This window comes from Manis pentadactyla, chromosome 17 (genome assembly GCF_030020395.1).
Source record: "Manis pentadactyla isolate mManPen7 chromosome 17, mManPen7.hap1, whole genome shotgun sequence".
NCBI classification, from domain to species: domain Eukaryota; kingdom Metazoa; phylum Chordata; class Mammalia; order Pholidota; family Manidae; genus Manis; species Manis pentadactyla.
In genome coordinates, this window is record NC_080035.1 from 46414159 (window position 1) to 46433456 (window position 19298).

Sequence of the window (19298 nt, forward strand, 5' to 3'; positions counted from 1 at the left end):
GACCCTGGAGTAACTCTCACAGTATTGCCCAGGGCAGGATATCAGGATATGGTCTCTAATCATCCTGGCACCAAACCCTGACAGTATTTCAAATGTGCTCCATAGGATGTGGATGAAGTGAACGTGTTGCAGAATTGCAGTGAAGTTAACAGGCACTTGGGCCCCTATATTAAGTTTGAATTGGTGGTATTTTAGGTATACAAAGACGTTTTGGGGTCCATTGTAGCAACCAAAAGAAAGCGCCTGTTTTGGCTTTTAAATAAACCAAGGACAAGTGAGCCCTGCCTGAGACATAGGGTTAAAATATTGATATAGAGCAAAATATTATGGACAAAATATTCTGAACTTAACTATCCACCTCCACCTCTAATATTTACAACTAGGGTTCATCAGAGATTGATGTCCACCGCCCAGGTATCATTCTCCATAAGCTCTCTAATCTTCATATCAGCTCCTTAGAGATCAGTACATTTAGGGCTGTCTTTTTATCTCTCCTTCAGAATGCTTACTATCATAGGCTCTCACTTTCCCTCATCAGGATCCTGTTACTGGAAGACCACACATGTCATGATTTGTGACCATAAAATCCTTAAAGCAAATGGGAAGATAACTTGTAGGAGAATCACGATGAAGTGTGTGTGTGTACGATGAAGTGTGTCTCTTTAATAATGACTTTTGAAGAATTTTATCTCACAGAGTGGGTATCTAAAAAGGAAATGTTAGTTATGATATAATCATTAACTATAATAAAGATAAACAACTTTCATTTAGTTGTAGAATCTGAAGACAGCCTTAAGGAGCACAGAAAGAAGAAAAACAGCATAAATCACAGGGACAGTCTGAATATCATGTTCAAAATGATCTAAAAATATGAATATTAAAGTAAACAAATGTCAGTAATATGGTTTGTACTTGGAAATGGGGTTGTATCATAATTCAATGTCACAGATGTAGATTACAAACAAGAGCTGTTTTGATGAGTCACATTGCATTTAGTGGGCATTTTCTTTTAAATTTCTGTGGCAAAAAGGATTAGCAGCAATATGTGATATTATTATTTATGAGATGCTACATATAATTATATTTTGTCTACTGTTTTAGCACATTCTTATTTTTTTATAAACAAGGGATTGTCTTTCATATAAATATTTGTGCATATTATCAGTTATAATACAGATTTAATAAAAAAGCAATGATCTTTGAAGACAAAATGCAGGAAAGAAATAGCCTCAATCATTAAAGAAACCCCTTACTAAGAATTTATAACGAAGCTGATGTGTTGATTAATAATGTGAGATTTAAATGGGAATTGTGAGAAATGCAATGAAACAACAGTATAATTACATAGCTTGGATTAAAATATATAGAAGATTTATTCAGTGAATAACATCTAAATCCATATAGATACAGAGATTAAAATTAGTTTTGAAGTGAACTAAAGATTTATTTATAAGATGAAAATCAGTGTTCTAAAGGCAACTAAAAGACAGAGTTCAGTGTTTGCTAGGAGACTGTACTATTGTTGGAAAAAAAGATGAAATTTTTGACAATGCATTCTTTGGGAAACTCCTGGAAGACTAGGCTGCAGTATCTTTTATAAGAGAAGAGCAGAAGTTTAGAAGAAGCATGTGCTCTAAGATATTGAAACATAGTTGTCTTTTTTTAAAATTTAAAACTATCAGGGACATAGTTTTTAAAAGCCTAATTTTATTCTGGGAGAAGCAGTATATTGGGGGCTACAATATATATTCCAGAACCTTAATGGAACCTTTTTTATTTTACTTTGATTTCATGTATACCCAGGGGAAATAATATTAACACTATATTTTTAAAACCCATTTTTACATCTGTTTTCTGAATTATTCATGCAACAACTCTCAAGATAGGAATAACTCTGCCACCATTCAAATAAAGAAATTTATGTTGGGAGCAGAGAAGTGTCAAATAACCGTGACACTCAAGTGTGGTCTAGATACAAGAACATCAACCAACGTGAAGTTCTTCCAAGTTTATATTCAAGATTGCTTGCTTGCTTTCTCTGACACCTCTGGCAAGATACTGAGCTTCTCTTTGGGCTAGGACATGAAATTTAGATATAATATATGCAAATGCACCTTCTCAGATACTCCTAAAATGACAAGTGCTGATTCACTGTGATCCCAAACACGATGTTTCCTTACGGCGTGACCTTGGAAACGCTGCCATTTTCTCAACTTTAAAAGTTGGAAAAGAACGACTTTGCTGGATGTGGGGAGGATTATGTAAGGTAACATGTGTAAGCATGCCCGGCACAAAAAAGAGTGATGCCCTTTTCTTGGGTCATCTTCCGGCTCACGCATCTCTTGCTTGTTTCAGGTCCATAATCATGACTTGCTTCCCTTGAAGACACTGCGTCCCTTTATTTTTAATTTAATCACCAGAATTGAAGCTAAACCTGGGCAATCTGAGTGGCTTAAGCAAGTCTATTATAGAATAAATCACTTTTTTTGTTATTCTATGGTATTAGACATAAACGACTAAAACAGGAAATAAAATAGTAATTGAGACAATTGAGTTCTAGTTTCCCCCTGCCTCTGCCTTTGATTTCTAAGGGATGGATACACTTGAAAGGGTACATATGTTCTTGGATGGGGGGGAATCTGTTCCCTCATTTGTTAAAATAAACTGATTAAATAGATGGTCTTTAAGACTTACTCCACTTCTAAAATCTTTAGTCTCATCAATTCAGTGTCCACATCAGTGGATATCTATTTTTCTCTTTTCTGTTATTCCTAAATTCTCACGTGATAACATTGCTGTCAATTTTATTAGCTTGAATGATCAAATTTCTGATGTTAATGAAACCACAACTGTGATTTTTAACCTTGCGCAGACCGTGGGTTTTGCTGCATTCCAGAAGCTGCACTAATGTATCCTTTAATGGGAGAGACAGGCTGATAAAATATGGATGGGTCTGCAAAATCTCATTCTCAATTCTGAACAAAAAAAATTCAAACGCACACTCTGCTAATATTATCATGATTAATATAGAACTTTTGTGTATACTCATTACAAATAATTCACACATTTCCCATCATTGTACTCTATAATCTCTGGAATCTAAATTTTAAAGTAGCATTCTTCATGAATGTAACAATAAAATAGCCAGGATGTATTGTTACACACACACATATATATATATATATATATATATATATATACATGTAACACATTTATTTGTTTTATGAGGAATATTGTTTATTAAGTGTATATTCACAAATTGGCCTATTATGCATCCAATCTAAAGCATTAGCTAATTTTCCTCAATATGTACAAATTAATGAGGAGAGATAAATTGCTTCTTCAACTAATTTCAGTACACACTGATTTTCATTTCAAGCATACACTGAAAGCATAGATACTATTTAATGGTTATTATTAATAACATCTCTGAAGAAGCTAAATATTAAAGCTGTCAATATTGAGACAAAATAAAATAATTTTCTGTGATGAAAATTTTAAGATTGATTCCTAACCCCATTTAAATCCAATCTGGTGAATTTGAATTTTGTGTGGTTTGATTTGAATCTGGGATTAAGAAGGTTCAGAATGTAACTGATTACTTGTCTACCTTACTAAGGTTCCAATGTCAGAAAAAATACATAACAGGTGACCTAATACTGTTGTATTCTAGTATTAATGTGAGGATCGTTCAGGCTAATAAGTGACCGGAATGAAAACAAGGCAGAGTTTGTGATTACATCTGAATGATGGCATTGACTACACCATTCGTTCATCTCAATAATTAAAAAAAAAAAGAACCAACTAACCTTCTGTATTTCAGGAACTTTGTTAAGGTAAATGCAAAAACTCTCTTAATTATGAGGTTCAGTATTGCAGAAACCCATATCACAATTTTAAAATTCCATTTGGAAAGACGTGTTAAGATTTTATTTCAGTAAATTACATAAAACCCTAATAGGTGAAAAGATGCATAGAGAAATGCTATATTGTGAGAATTTGGGAAACATGTTCAATGAAGGAAGAGTATGATGGTTTATTTGTATCACGGATATAGTGTTCTGAGAGCTAAATTGCCCTGTAGTTCTATGGAATCTAAGTAGCTCACACCGTTCCATTAAGGAAATCTATGGTGGCTTTGTCTGTTCTCATTAAACTGTACATACCTCTTTTTCATGTGCAGTGTGAGAAATATCTAAAATTTGGATTACAAAGGAAACCGATTATTTTCGTATGTATTTTCTCACTTAAAATAAATCTATGTGGGCAGATATTTTTGGTCCCCCTTTTTTTTAATATGAGGAAATAGAGGCTCATCTCTACTGAATGTGCAGCATCACAGGTAAATTTCAGATTCTAAGTTTTGTGGTTCTAAATCCTGTAGGATCTTTGCATTCTCCTAACTTGCCTCATTTGACAAGAGTGGTTTCCATGGAATCAAATACATCATGAACTTTGTGAAATCTTTGCATGTATTGATTAACAGAGATATATAAGCAAAATACCTATGTTGCAAGGAATTAAATTCTGAAAATTAATTTCTAAGAAGACTCAAGACAAAATCATATTCTATGAAGAGAAAAAAAGATATTAAGTTTTCATTAGACAGAAAATGAAATTCAAATAAATCAATACCAAATTTATATCTTTGCACTCTTTATTGAAGTATTATCAACATGTGGCATCAAAAGTAAATGATCAAATAATAGAATATATTTTAAATAATTGAATAGAGTGTTCAGTATTTGTTGAAACTATTAAAACACATGTTTTTAACAGTCTGCACTGTGTTGAAAATAAATAAAATGAGAATAAAGTAATATGTGTCCAGATTTTTCATGCAAAAGCACCCATAAATTATTCTGCTACTAGTGTTGGACAGTAAAAACATAGCTATGTAAATTTCCAGTAGATTAAATAATACATGTTTTATGTGAATCATCGCTTGTTCTTGTTTTGATAATTAGAAAAAAATCAAATGTGTTGGGTCACTTAAGGAATAGTTAAAATTGAACTAATTGACTATAAACTCAAAATAACTATTAGTATAATTGTGTATTCTGTATTCTCTTTCCCTTTCATCTTTTATAGGCTGCTTTCTCAGAGGAGAATGTTCACATTTTTTATTAACTTTTGAAAATTCAAAACAACAAAGTGTGTGAAACTTCTTTCTTATGTTATTGGGATGTATCTGAGCATAAGTTTAAGTTGTTAAATTGTCATTATTAACTAAATATAGTAAATTCAATTGCAAATGACCCCAGTGATATTCTTAAAATAAAGTTAAAAAATCAACCATTTTGTTGTAATTGTATATTTATAATTATATAAAATGTATATAATTTATATATGTGTGTTTGTGTATGTAAATTAAATATATTTTTAAACAATGGGTAAATGGGTATAGTGTATGGTATATGTTTAATAAATGTTTGTTTAAATAATAAATGAATAACTATATGATTGTATAAAGCAAGAATGACTGACAGTGCTGACTATGCTGGAAATAGGAAAATGTGTATGGTCTTATTCCTTTTGCTTTATCAAAATATGAAAAATCCTAAGACAGTTTCCATGGCTCACTTATAATATGGCTAGAATAATCAAACTAAGAACTACATAGTTCAACTAGAAAAGATAAACGTCTAAGCTCAAAAATTTAACTAAATAAAAAATGTACCAATGCTAAAAATCCAAAGGTGAACACACACACATATATATGTATTCAATTGTCAATTAAATTATATAACCTTCATTAATTTCATATGTATAGTAATAAACAATGGAAGTTTCTCCTTGAATTTATATTGCCTGAATATATAATTTATCAGCTTGAGAAGATAGATAATAATTGACAACATATAATTCTTTAATGGCTATTACCTATTAAAAATATATAAATATAAAATATAGCTACTTTGGGAGCTCTTAATCCCTAGAGTGCCTGCTTAGTCTTCAATAAGGTATCATATACTCATGAATTTGTGATCTAAATTGGTATTTCTGTATACAAAAATTGACACTTTCATAAATAATTTAGCTTTTCTATTGTTATAGATACAGAATCATTTGCACAATATGGAATATAAATGTATTTCCTGGCACTATTACTTGCTGTTAGATTTTCTAATTTGATTCCCAGAAAAGGATACATTTGCTTAGCATTCTTGGTTTATTTATGAGATAATAATTTTGTTGACCAATCATTGTCCTAAGTGCATCACTATATTTAAGAAGAGATCTCTAAAACAATATGAATTCATGGTTCTCTAATTCATAATTCATGAACATAAAGTTCCTCTTATGTTTGGGTTTTTGTTCTGAGATTTCATAACATTAGGAGTTCTTGATGCACCTAGCAGGAAAATCCCATTTCCCCTCATTTATTATTATAAAAGGTTTATATTATTAATCATTCACATGCCCATAACCAGACTACTAGTAACCACTGAAGTTGCTAGGAGATATGGCAAATGACTGATGCAATGAATTATAAACTTGAAAGGAAAAGAAAAATTTAGGTTGTGATTCTGTTAAGCATGCTGTGTAGTGATATGTAGGTCCTGGTATTAGTTATCTATAGTCAGTAATAATACTGTGTGTTTGTATGTGTTTGTGCATGCGTAAACAAACGATAAAACTCAGTGGCTTAAAGCAATATGCATTTAGTTAGCCTTGGAGTATGCAAGTCAGCAGTTTAGGCTGATTCAGCTGAGTAGTTTTTCTGGTCTCAACTAAAACCATCCACAATTAGACAGTTGGTGGTTAATAGGATTTGGAGATGACTGAGCCATTACTTGTTTATCCTCCAGTAGGCTAACTGGGCATACTCTCACAAAGGGGGTGGAGGCAGAGGTTCAAAAGCAAAGTCCCCAAATTCAAGCCCCCTTTTAAGGCTGTTTGAATTACAGTCCATTGGCAGTAATGAGGTCGGTCCAGCCCAAAATCATGATGCATGGACCTACAAAGTTACATAACAGAGTGCAGAATCAGGGACTAGTAAAGAGTTGGGATACTAACACGATCAAGGTACCACAGTCTTCAAAGATTTTAAGTAAGATATGATAACAATCTGTGGACAAAGGATCTGTGTATGGGAAGGCTGTAACTATTATCATCAAAACAGAATTAAAAGGACTTGGAATTTTTTTGGTTGTGAGGAGTCAGTTAACTGTTCAGTAAGAAAATATCTTTGAGATTGCAATTATGGGGGTAGTTATATTAATTTCCTACAGCTGTCATAGCAAAGTGCCAAAAACTAGGTGGCTTAAACAAGAGCACTTTGTCCTCTTATAGCTCTGGAGGTTAGAAGGAGACATTCTGAAACCTGCAGAAGATAACCTTTCCTCACCTCTTCTAGTTTCTGATGTTTGCTGGCAATCCTTGGTGTTCCTTGGCTTGATATGATTGTTCAAATCTCTGTTCTTGTTACAGGGCTGCTTTCTCCCTGTGCACCTAGTCTCATTACGTAGGCCCCCACTGTGTGTCTGCATCCAAATTTTTTTCTTCTTTTAAGGATGTCAGCTACATTGGGTGAAGGGCCCACCACACTGCAGTATGACCTCATCCTAACTTATTATATCTGCAATGACCCTATTTCCAAATAAACTCATGTTCTGTGGTACTGAGGGTCAGGATTTTGACATATGTTTAGGGGGGATAGAGTTCAATTTATGACAATAGCCTCATTGATGGAAATAAGACACTGATAGGAAAAATGTTATTCAGGGAAGACATGAGAAAAAGATGAGTTTCAGTCAGAGCATTCTAAATCTAAGCTTTCAAAATGATATCCCGTTTAGAAACACAAAACATTTAGAAATGTAAGATTAGTTTAGAGACAAGAGTGGGACTAGAGAGAGAAATATGAAGCATTTGCCAAGGGAAAGCTTTTCATGGTGAATTGGGTAATATGTCTAAAGACTGATACAAGAGAGTAAGTACATGAATCCAGAAGAAATTTCAGAGAATGAGTGAGGGAGGTAGGAAGAGATAAAAATACATATTATCATAAAATTAGGAAGAAAGTGTTTTAGTTTGTCAGGTAAGGACCTGAATAGACTGGACATTAGAGATTATTCAGGGTGAGCCTAGCAATGATCAAACCTGTATAATCTTAATTATTAATTTTAAAAGGCTAATTTTTAAAAAGTATAAACTATTATTGCTACCAAATTAAGGAATATACCATATGTGTATATTAGAATTTACACAACAGTATTTAATATAATTTGATCAAGGATAATTTCAGCTAAAATCTTTATAAATAACATTTATCTGCTTTATAAGCAAGGATCTTGAAGGGAGTAAAGAAAGCCATGTTAATTTATTCTGATTATAGAATTATAGCTCATAGAACACATGGCAAGTTTTGAAAATTTAGTAAATATTCCCTTGATATGCCTAGTTTTAGTGAAGTATCCATTTGAACTGGAATGGAAAATAGCAGATAAAATGAAACAATACATATCATCATGCTTTTAAGGAAAAGCAGAAGTTTTGGAAGGAGGTACCTCTCTTCTCAATTGTTTCAACATATTTTCACTACTGTCCTACCACCAGGAAGCAGATTACTCAAGGGAAATAAGAGCAGCAGATTTGAAGCTGGAATCTAAAAAAAAAGTCTAAATCCTAGAAATACTTTAAAAAGTAAGCGCCTACTTAAAAAAGAAACCAAGATAAGAAAAAGAATGTCAGTAACTCAGATGCCCACTTCTGGAAGTAAATAGCTTTGATCACCTGTACGTTCCTGAAGTATTCCACGGAAGATACTAATAACTGTGTGGGATTTGTTTTATTCCAAGTAGTTCTACTTAGAACATTAGCATTTCAAATATGGCGTAAAGGGAATAGAAATAGTAATTATATCAGTCTTATTAAAACAAAAACAGAAACAAAAACGGAATTTGTGGTCTTCAGTGGAAAAACATGAGGTTAACAGGTTACAGAACTAATGAGTTACCTAATTTGGGGCAAGTTAATCTCCTGCTTAATAAAATAGAAAAACTAAAAATCTGCTTCCACTTATCTTATAAAGAGTAGCTGAAATGATGCATATAAAGTACTTGATGGTAGAACATCAACAGTTGTTAGATTTTTACCTCAATTAAAAAATACTGTCTCAACTTGACATTTTGTAATAAATATAGTAAAGTTATGGAATCTCACCTATAATCTATTTCTGAGTATGTTGGCTAATTTATACCATACTTTATTTTACTTTTTATATAGGAAGATTTTATTTAGGACTCTTCAGACTCCTATGTGCCTTTCATAATGGGATTTTCCATGGTAGAAGCAACATTATGCTTTCCTTTCTATCTTGTTCTCATATTAGAGTTTTAATATTCTTAGGTATGCCTTGGAAAGCCAAGGAGAAAGCCTTGCATAAAGTCATATATTTCTCCTCTAATTATATGTATTATTGTCATATAATTGGGGATTAATAAATAGTTGTTTTGTTATTAAGTCATGGGTGTGAAAAGAGAGACACGAGGCCCAAAGATCCCTAGATCCCAATAAATGAAAATTGGGTAAAAGGAAGCTGTATTTGCACTTGAACCAATTTCCTCGTAGCTGGAGGGCTTTCTGGGGATTCTGCTGTTGGACAGGAGCCCGGGTCACTCTTGGCAGCTGCTCCGGACTGGGGCAGCAGCTGGTTCGTATGCTTATATATTGATTAACTTCCAGATGGAATGAAAAGATGAAGTAATTGTGAATTATTACAGAAAATTAGATTTTAAATCTTGACAACATGATGAAAACAAACTTCAAATTATGGTATTTCTTAATTAAGATGATTAAGGGTTTCTTATTTAATATCAACATACATATTTAAACAAAAACCCAAACCCTGTTGCCGTACACTTTTTCAAAAGTTTTATTCAATGCTATGAATTTAAATTGCTCTCCCTTCCAATCCTTGTGATGATATGGTGGATGCCCATGCGGATTCTTCCCATCCCTAAATGTTCTGTATCCCTCTATGCATTCGACTGGACCCAAAAGTTTACTGCCCAAGAGTAACGATAACACGGAAGACATTTCCTCCAATCCCCTTACTCTAAAACTATGTATTAAGAGTCTTGATCATACCACATCTGCTCAGTATTTCCTCAACAAAAACATATTATCATTTAATGGAATAGGGAACTTGCAAATGCATATTAGCTTTACAAGTTTTAAATACTTCATCATTAATTTAAAGGCTTAACTCATATATGCTCTGAATCAATATGTTGAGCAATAGTTAATATGTATCCAATACTAGAGTAGGTGATTTAGGGAAGAAAAGTTAATGAAACACTGCAAATTAACCCTGTTTTTGGAAATAAAACATACAAGCATAATACAACAGTAATTACTAAACTGAACATGAGCAAGAACTGTAGTGTGTTGAAAACTTTCTCCCCATTTGCTCAAAGTATCTCAGTGACAAGGATCTAGTGGATGCTTCAGTAAGCATTTTTCAGCAAAAGAAAGATTAAGGTGGCAAAGTGCTGGTGAGAGAATCATAAGACACTTCTCTGATTTTATCTGAATGTGTCAATTTCATTCAACTGTTACCTAACAGCTATGAGTGTTAGGAAATCTATATTCTAAAACATTTTAAAAATAAATATTCCTGTTTTGTGAATATGTACTTTTAAAAATAAAATTATCCATTGAATACCCACTGTAGGAAAGACTAGACCCAGTGAATATAAAGATAAATAAAACATAATCTTTCTTTGAGAAGTTCACTCTCTGATTGCAGAAAAACCATATAAATAATGGGCTTAGTGCTAATGCTAAAAACGTGAATATCTGAAATTAAACATATATATGCATACACAAATACATGTAAAACTAAATGTTTAAATTATGCTTACATTGGCCATAAGTTTCATAAAAATTATGGTGACATTGTCTCAGATTTTCTAACTACATAATTGCTCAGAGCCTTGATTATATCACATGACCACAGGTATTTCCTTAATAATTACTTTAAAAATATTACTGAATGGCAGCAGTGAACCTACAAATGCACATCAGCTTGTTTTGTTCCACTGATCATAATCAGAACATTCTTATTTTATTGACCAGATTTCAAAAGCATATAATATGGCACAGAACAAATAAAATTAGTATTGTATTACTCTACTTTGTCACATTAAAAATATATGATCAAGTTTCATAAGCAGTACAGAAATTACTTATTTTAACTATAGTGGATTTTCCTGGCCAGATATTATCTTTTCTATAAAGATAATTACAGTTCACCATTTTTTAAAAAGTCTGTCACATAACACCCTAGTGACCACTTATAGAAATGGAACTTAACCAGATTCTAGACCCAATAGATTTGTATGTGTTGGATAATGTATTGATACAAATGAAAATTATGCTGCTCCATTCATGGACCAGAGAGAGCATGCTTGACTCCACTACCTTCTCAGAAGTAAAGGTATATGAATCTACTATTTCTTTCTGAAAGTGAAAGCAGTGTTTCAGAAAGTGTGTCACTACATTTTAGCATCATTAACACTGATTTTAAATCTATAGGTCTATTTTCATCAGGAATATCTCTATATTAGAAGACACTTGGGTGAAAAAAGTGATATAAAAGAAGAAAATTAAGCCTTTTGTGCTTGATTTTTTTCTGGGTTTCTTTTATTTTACTTCACATGAATAAATTGTATACATTTTACTTTTAATATAAATTCCATATATTCTGTTCTAAAAACAAAATCTATGGAATCTCTACTTTTTATTGTAAAGTTTTACTACAAAAACAGGTCAAAGAATACTTTGGGATATTTAAAATACCGCCTGTAAAAATCCAAGTGGAAAACACAAAAGACAGTTCTTGAATAATTAACTTATGATACCATGATTTTATTAAACAAAACACTACTTAAAATTCTGGTCAGTGTTTAATTTCCTTGTAAAGAACAGAACTTTACTAGCATTTTGTAGATTTATTTAGCAGATATCATTTGGGCACCATAGGTAATATTCATTCTAAACTTTGAGATTAAACATTTGCCTTTCAAAAGCACCAGACACTGTTCTCATCTTCCACACTTTGCAATCTTTTGAACCCTCTGTGGATGATAGAATGTCATTAAATGAACACTTAGACAGTTTTAGTAGATTTATAAAGAATCCATCTATATGTTTTCAAGCAGTTTCAGCAATTTTTAAAAGTTGTGTTATGGTAAGGGTGGCTCCTGGAGGAAGCGGGTTCCCTGCTTGGGGAAAGCTCCCTATTAATCAGATGAGACCACAGGAAGACCAGCACAAGGGTAGGTTGGGGATTCAAGGTTTATTTTTCTGGGCTCAGTCTCCGCCCCCCAGCCTGCGGTGCTTTTATCCCAACCCCACTGCTCCGCTCTCTCTTCCCACCGGCCTCCACTCTCCACTTCCTCTCCTGCCCCTTTCCTGGTGACTGGCGGAGTGGCGGCGGGGGGCGGGGTGGGGGAGGGCGGGGGGCGTGCCTGACCAATTATGTGCCAGGAACAGAGAGAGGGAGAGAATGGCTGCTCCTACCCATCCCTTTCCCCAGGCCAGCAGTCCTGTGACTGAGCAGGGGCTCTGTCTGGGTAAACATCACATTGATGTGCAAACAAACCTTATATGCATAGCACTATCAAGGCCAGGCAGGAATTCTGATTGAAAACTTCTATATACCCCCAAGGAGCACTTGGGATTTCTAAATCCGGTGAAAAGAAATACTTGTTTCTCTTACATATGCGATTATAGTTATATGTTTTAAAACCTTTATGGCCAAGTATTTACCTACTGATTATAGAAAAGTACATGCAATTCAAAGAGCTGTGTTAAATACGAAGTCAAATTTAGCCAGGTTTGATTCAAAACTTGGTGTTTCTAGGTCATTATTGCATGAAGGGTAAGTGGATCATGGTAAATAATCTTCACAAGGCTATTTTATTAATGACGTGTTGTTATATATCCCTTAGATAATAGAAGTAACACACTGAAGAGTTTCTCTCTTTTTCTCTTGCACTCCTGAAAGGCAGCCCTTCTGGTTAGCCAAAGGAATCTTTCTAAAGCGTACTTCCAGTCACAGCACGCTGAGTAAAATCCATGTATATTCCCAATGCTCTAAAGAAATAGTTCACATTCCTAATCATGGCTTACCAAACTCTTACGCAGCTCTATTTCCTATTCCATCTTTTATCTTGCTCTTAGAATATGAAACCATAGAAACAAATGAATTCCTTTCATTTCTCTCCCCTGTTTCTGGGCTGTTCCACATTATTCTCTAAGCCATCAATATTCTCTTTCCTCTGCAGCCACAGTATTTTTTATAAAAAAAGTCTTCCCTAGCCGACCAAAGTCTATTTCACTGTCCTGCCTAAGCATACTTCCTGCTGAAGATTCTCATACTGCCTTGTACTTTATACTTGTTTCCTGTCTCTCTCCACCTAGAAAATAAACTCCATGAAGGCTGAGGACTTGGAGTTTTAAAGTACATGTATGTATCTTTATCATAAGAAGAATACCAATATGAAGTATAAGTGTAGGTCAAAGACTCTTTACAGATTTCTTTAAAGTGCCTTTAGTTTGGTAAAGACTCCCCTATATATTGCAAACAAACAAACAAACAAACAAAAACCCAAAAATAAAAAATCTTACATCAGGGTATTTCAAAGTAGAAAAACATTTGAGAGGTTAAAAAAATTAAATCAGATCCTTTATTTTATATAATAGGAAATAAAACTATAAAAATGTCATGGAATTGGTTTGGTAGTTACAGATCTTTAGCTGATTGTTGGTCAGACTATAATGCTAATTGATTGTTTGAAGTGTAGTTTATTGTTATTCTGACAGCCTGAAAAACTTGGTGTGCCTTACAGTGAAGCATACCATGTAATGAGATAAAAAAGAACTTTTTTAGGCAAGGAAATAGGGAATAGAAAAGTCAGGGCAGGAAAGTACATGAGGAAAGTTCTAGTGTCAAAGCACAACTGGAAGTTGTGAAAACAAGTACCATTTTTATGGTAAGCAGAACATCTGGTTATCAGATTCCTAGAAGGCAAAGTAAAATGAGAATTATCATTCATATAAAATTTTCAATGTGTATTTAATAACACAATATGAATTTCTCAACAGCATTTTTTTTTTCTAAAGGGTTTCTCATATACATGGCACTTCAAAATGTAGAAGAGTATATAGTCCTCAGCATCCTTAAACAAAGACTTTGGCAAGTTTCAGAGTTCCTTGCCCTGTAAAATTTCTCAAAACAGACTGATGGCCTAATGCCAAACAGAGTTTGGTAAGAGTACACCTACTAAGGGCCTAAAAAAAGCAGCTTCTTTATTTTGTGTATTTTTTAATAGCTTTTTATTGTCTGAGTTATTTTTTAATTTAAAAATTGTCTTTTAGGTTCTTAAATCATTGTCTTGTTTTACGTTTTTATTCATATCTGCTATTATCTGCTTTTTCCTCTTTTTGCTTCAATTTCATTAGATTTGTTTTGATCTTTCATATCTTTAATGAAATTGCAGTTTGTGTATTATATTATTTTTTATTTTCAGCTAAGTTTAGTAATTGTATAGCTTTGTTTGATTCTAGTTTGTTTTTCATATTTTATAATCTTTATGATTTATATCAGAAATTTTAAAATCAATAAAATAAGTGGAAATTTTGATGCCCATGTAATTTGGATGTTACCACTCTTCTACTTCTATCTTGATCATACTTTTAAAATAAAACTAATGATGTTAGGCAGATATTATTAGATAGTCATTTCATAATTTTTAAGTTTATCTTCCGAGAAAAAAATCTATTCATCTGAGGTTTTCTATACTTTTTTTGGCAGTTCTTTAGTTTTAATTAATTTTATTTCTGTGCTTAAAACTTAATTTCTTATAATTTTAATATAATGACTGTCTAACCCATATCTGTTCTTTTTTTTTTTATGGGTCTAGGTACACAAATTATCTTTTTTCTAAGAAAAGCAGAAAAGAAACACATACAAAACTACAATGAATACTATATCAAACATAGAGGTATATAAAATGTTAAAAAGCTTAAATAAGTTGTATGCTTTCTGCCAGTTTACTTACTTGAGAATTTTTAATTTTTAATATACAAGGAAGACATCTTTGACTGGATATGAAAAATATTGGATTGTATAGTTCTTCAGCTCCATTGAAATGTTATTTAGTATGTAGATTCCACTTGATTTTATTCTTCTCAGTAACTTTATTTTGATTTCCTGTTTTTCCTTTGTAGGATTACTTATTTATTTAATTTTGCAAGCCCCCAAATTTGCTGTCCTATATCTAGATATGGGTTTAGTTTTCCATCATGTTTCATTGAATCAAGATCCTCGCTCAGTCTGCATTCTTTCTTCAGTAGACATTCTATCATTTCAGAAAATTTAATTTTCAGTTGTTCTTTGACCTCTTCTAAAGGAACACCTATTGCTTCTATATTAGAAATGCATTCTCTCTTGCACAAACCCAATATATGTTTTCTCATAGCTGTAAATTGTGGTTCTTTTATATTTGCCATCTAAGAGAGATGAGCCTTCACATGTGTTTTATAAGATTTAAGGACTCTTTTATAGAGAGACCCAATACAATGACATTTGGGTAGATAAAAACAGAGTGTTTTTCTTGTGTACAGCTGCAAACAAGAGAAGGCTGTCAGGCAGGGTCACACAGGGAATTGTACCACGGGACAGGGTTACAGCAAGCTGGCACTGGAGCAGCAGCTTGTATATGGCAGCTATAGTGCGGTTAGCTAAATTGTGATGCCTCCCTTTGGATTAAGTGATCTGAGTAATTTTACAGGCCCTGGAGTACAGAGCTGTTCCCATTCCATGGTAGCTGGCACTGGAGTGATTAGGGCAGGTGTATAGTGAGCAAAGTGTGACAGCCCAGTCTGGGAAGTGGTTGAGGTACAACCGTAATCAATTGCTCAAGGGAAACTGATCAGCCCTAGCAGGGCCCTCAAAACTAGGTCAAGACAGCATGTTCAAAAAATAATCACAGTATGATTAGCTTTTGAAACCAAACATAAATGCTGTTCTCTTCCATTTTTAATGTGGATTGAAACTTACTATTTCTATTAAATTTATTGAAACCTTTCTATTTTGCTGACTTCTTTTTCTACCTGATTGCATATTACTTTCAAAACAGTTTCTTTCCTGCTTATTTTTCACTGGGGTCATTTCTTGAATTCTACTGTTCATGCCAGCCCATGTCCTCTATTAGGGCACATGGTGTTTATTGTCTATTAATTTTTCACTAATTCTAGATATATTTGGAAGTAGGGAAAAACCATTTTCATGATACTACTGTGTGGGAAGACATAAAAAGGTAGTAGCATTTGAGAATCAGTTCTCTAGATATTTTAGCTTTCATTGATGGATCTAGAAATACAGAGGTCCAGAACTGATATTTGTTAAATTCTCTTTTTATAATCTCTTGTGATAATCTCTTGTCTGAAATAAAGTTTGTGAGATGCATGCATTGTTATTTGTGCTATTTCCTGTGTCTGCTTGTCACAGATCACAACTGAATACTATATAATCACGATTGTAAATAATGAAGTGTTATAATAAAAGTTCACATAATTACATAAACTGCACATTTTAAAGCTCTGAGAGCCAATTCAGAGTGTGCTAGTGCACTGGTCTAATCAGAACATTTATGTGAAAGAATATTCTTTTACTGCATGCAGTTGTCATTGAAACCTCCTTGTACGCATGAGCATTTGTTTGACAAAGTATTTTATAAACTACAGATGTGTCATACAAGTGTTAGACATGATTATTTTGCTTATTTTCTCTAGCACATGGAAGTAAAGATTAGATTCAATATGATGTGCATTTAATTTTAGCAGTTACAATGCTCTTATTATTTATATCAAAGAAACACAAAGAGATAAAAACATTAAATGTATTCCCATCTTTCTATTGTCATTACAGATGTTCTGGTAATTTTTACTGTCAAAATGTTTACGAGAAAATCAGATAATTTGGGTGTATTCCAGGTTGTACTGCTTATTACTAGTTTATTTGGTAAATCACTAATCTTCTGAGCTTTGTTTTTACTTCTCAGAGACTTAAATAATCTCAGAGTTAGTAGAGACCTTATAAGCATGCAAACCATCACTCTTATTTTGCAAATAAAGTAAGTAGAAAATGGAAAGCTAAATTGGACTACTCAAATGTGATGGCATCAGTAGTTACTGAGCAGGAGCAACCCATCCTTTGATCTTTGCATGTCCACTATGTACTGTCCTCTGTGTTATAGTTGCGCAGAAGCAGAACATGGAAAAGTATTTGGAAGCCATACACACTGGACAATTTGAAGAGTTATTTGTATTAATATTGATAATACTTTGATATTTGAAAAAAGAGTTTCACCACATGATAGCATTTCTTTAGTATTTGCTGTTATTCTGATCAATCCTAGTCAAGTGAATGTGTGATATTTTATTCATAGTAAAGTGAAAGCAAGTCTTTTGAGAGAAATTTTACATCACTAAATAAAAAAACAAATCCTATAAGAAGAAAAAGCAAGATTAGAGCTGTCCTGTCATTAGTACCCACCACTTAGTGCATGTATAGTAACCCACTTTGATAAATGGTCCTCCTAGAAAACCACCTACAACTTCTCGGGAGAGGCTTACAGACACCCCCATATACAAATAGATAGTGGAAAGAAAATTTAAAAAAACTAAAACTTCTAAGTATAACGAGAAACACCGAATATATTTAAAATTTCCACAGCCATACTGAAATATGAATAAGAGTAAAATGGGTTGAACATTACTGATGGATAGAGTTCATGTTGAAGATGATCCCTCATATTTTCAGTGCACATTTAAAACTTTTATGGAAATCTACAGGCTGAATATCCAGCTATAAATATCATATCTGACTTGTGTAAGGTGGCAAATGCTGACCCTATTTTTCTTAAATTGTCTTTTAACAAGCAAACCTCTTTTCTGTTGGAAAAGCATTTTCTTCTAACATGTATTTTGTATGCCTCATTTCCCCTTTTATGCATTTTCAATAAGAGTGACCCAGATGTGTAAGTTTGGTATCATTTATATACATATCAGCATAAATTAATTGCTGACTTGATATATAATTTTTATTTACTCTATTTTAGTATATTCTATACAAATCAATCTTTTACCTTACCACAGAAATTATTAATAATTCAGGATTGGAATCTGTTAAGGCTGATCATAATATGCAAATCACATTTGTGTGTGTGAGATTTCTCATGTGTTGAAAATATGTATTTTTTCCAAATTTTTGAAATATTTATATCATTCCCTAAGTGTAGTAAACTAAGAAAGTAGAAGTTTCTAGAAGGTTTTGTAAATTTAAAATACACAAACCAAAAAGGCTTTAAAGGTCTTAAATGAAGTTTGAAAAATGTACATTCAATCAAAGACCTCATTCTGCCACTACTTACCACAGCAACATATGTTCAATGGCTAATTCTTATGCCACTGACTTTTTCCAAATGTTGCTGGGCTTTTGAGAGTGTTCAGGGCTCTTTTATGTTTCGAATTGCTGGAAAAATCAGAGATGAAAAAGGCTATTCATTCCATAGCTGCCTATATACATTTGAAAGAAAGAAAAAAGGAAAGGAAAAACTCAAAGCATAGAATTCCTAATAATATGTGGTAATGGATCTTTGGTCTCTTATTTTTATTCTTCTCTCCACCCCTCACTCAAGTCCATTCTAGCTCCCTGCCCAATTAACAGAAAGTTTTGTGTTGTTTTGGTTTAGAAAAAAATAATCCTTCACAAATACATTCCTATATAAGAAAACACATCTTGTGTTTTATTTACTAGTTATTTATTGCATAGTTCTCTGTGTCAGGCATTGAATTGTCTGTCCTAGGGCTAGAACGATACTAAAATAACAACAACAAAAATGAAAGATATTTGTTCTCCAGAAATTTACAAACATTAATTAAATACTTGAAAGTGCAAGTAAAATTATAATGAGAAAAAGTTTTAAAGAAGTGAATATTGCAATGCCCATGTAAAGGCATTTGAACAAGGAGTCAAGAGAAAAAAATTTCCATAAATAAGTAACAACTAAGCTTTGTTCTGAGATCAAAGAGGGAGTTAAATAAAGAGCAAAGCAGGTAGTTATTAACTAGGGTGGGCAGAAGGAAAATACATTAGGACCCTCTACTTTTCTCACGTCATGAGTCCCAGTTAGCTGTGTCTACTCAAATGATCAGTAAAATTATTCTATCAAACCTTCTGAAGGTATTCTTACTAATACTACTTTTAAAACATAAGGGGG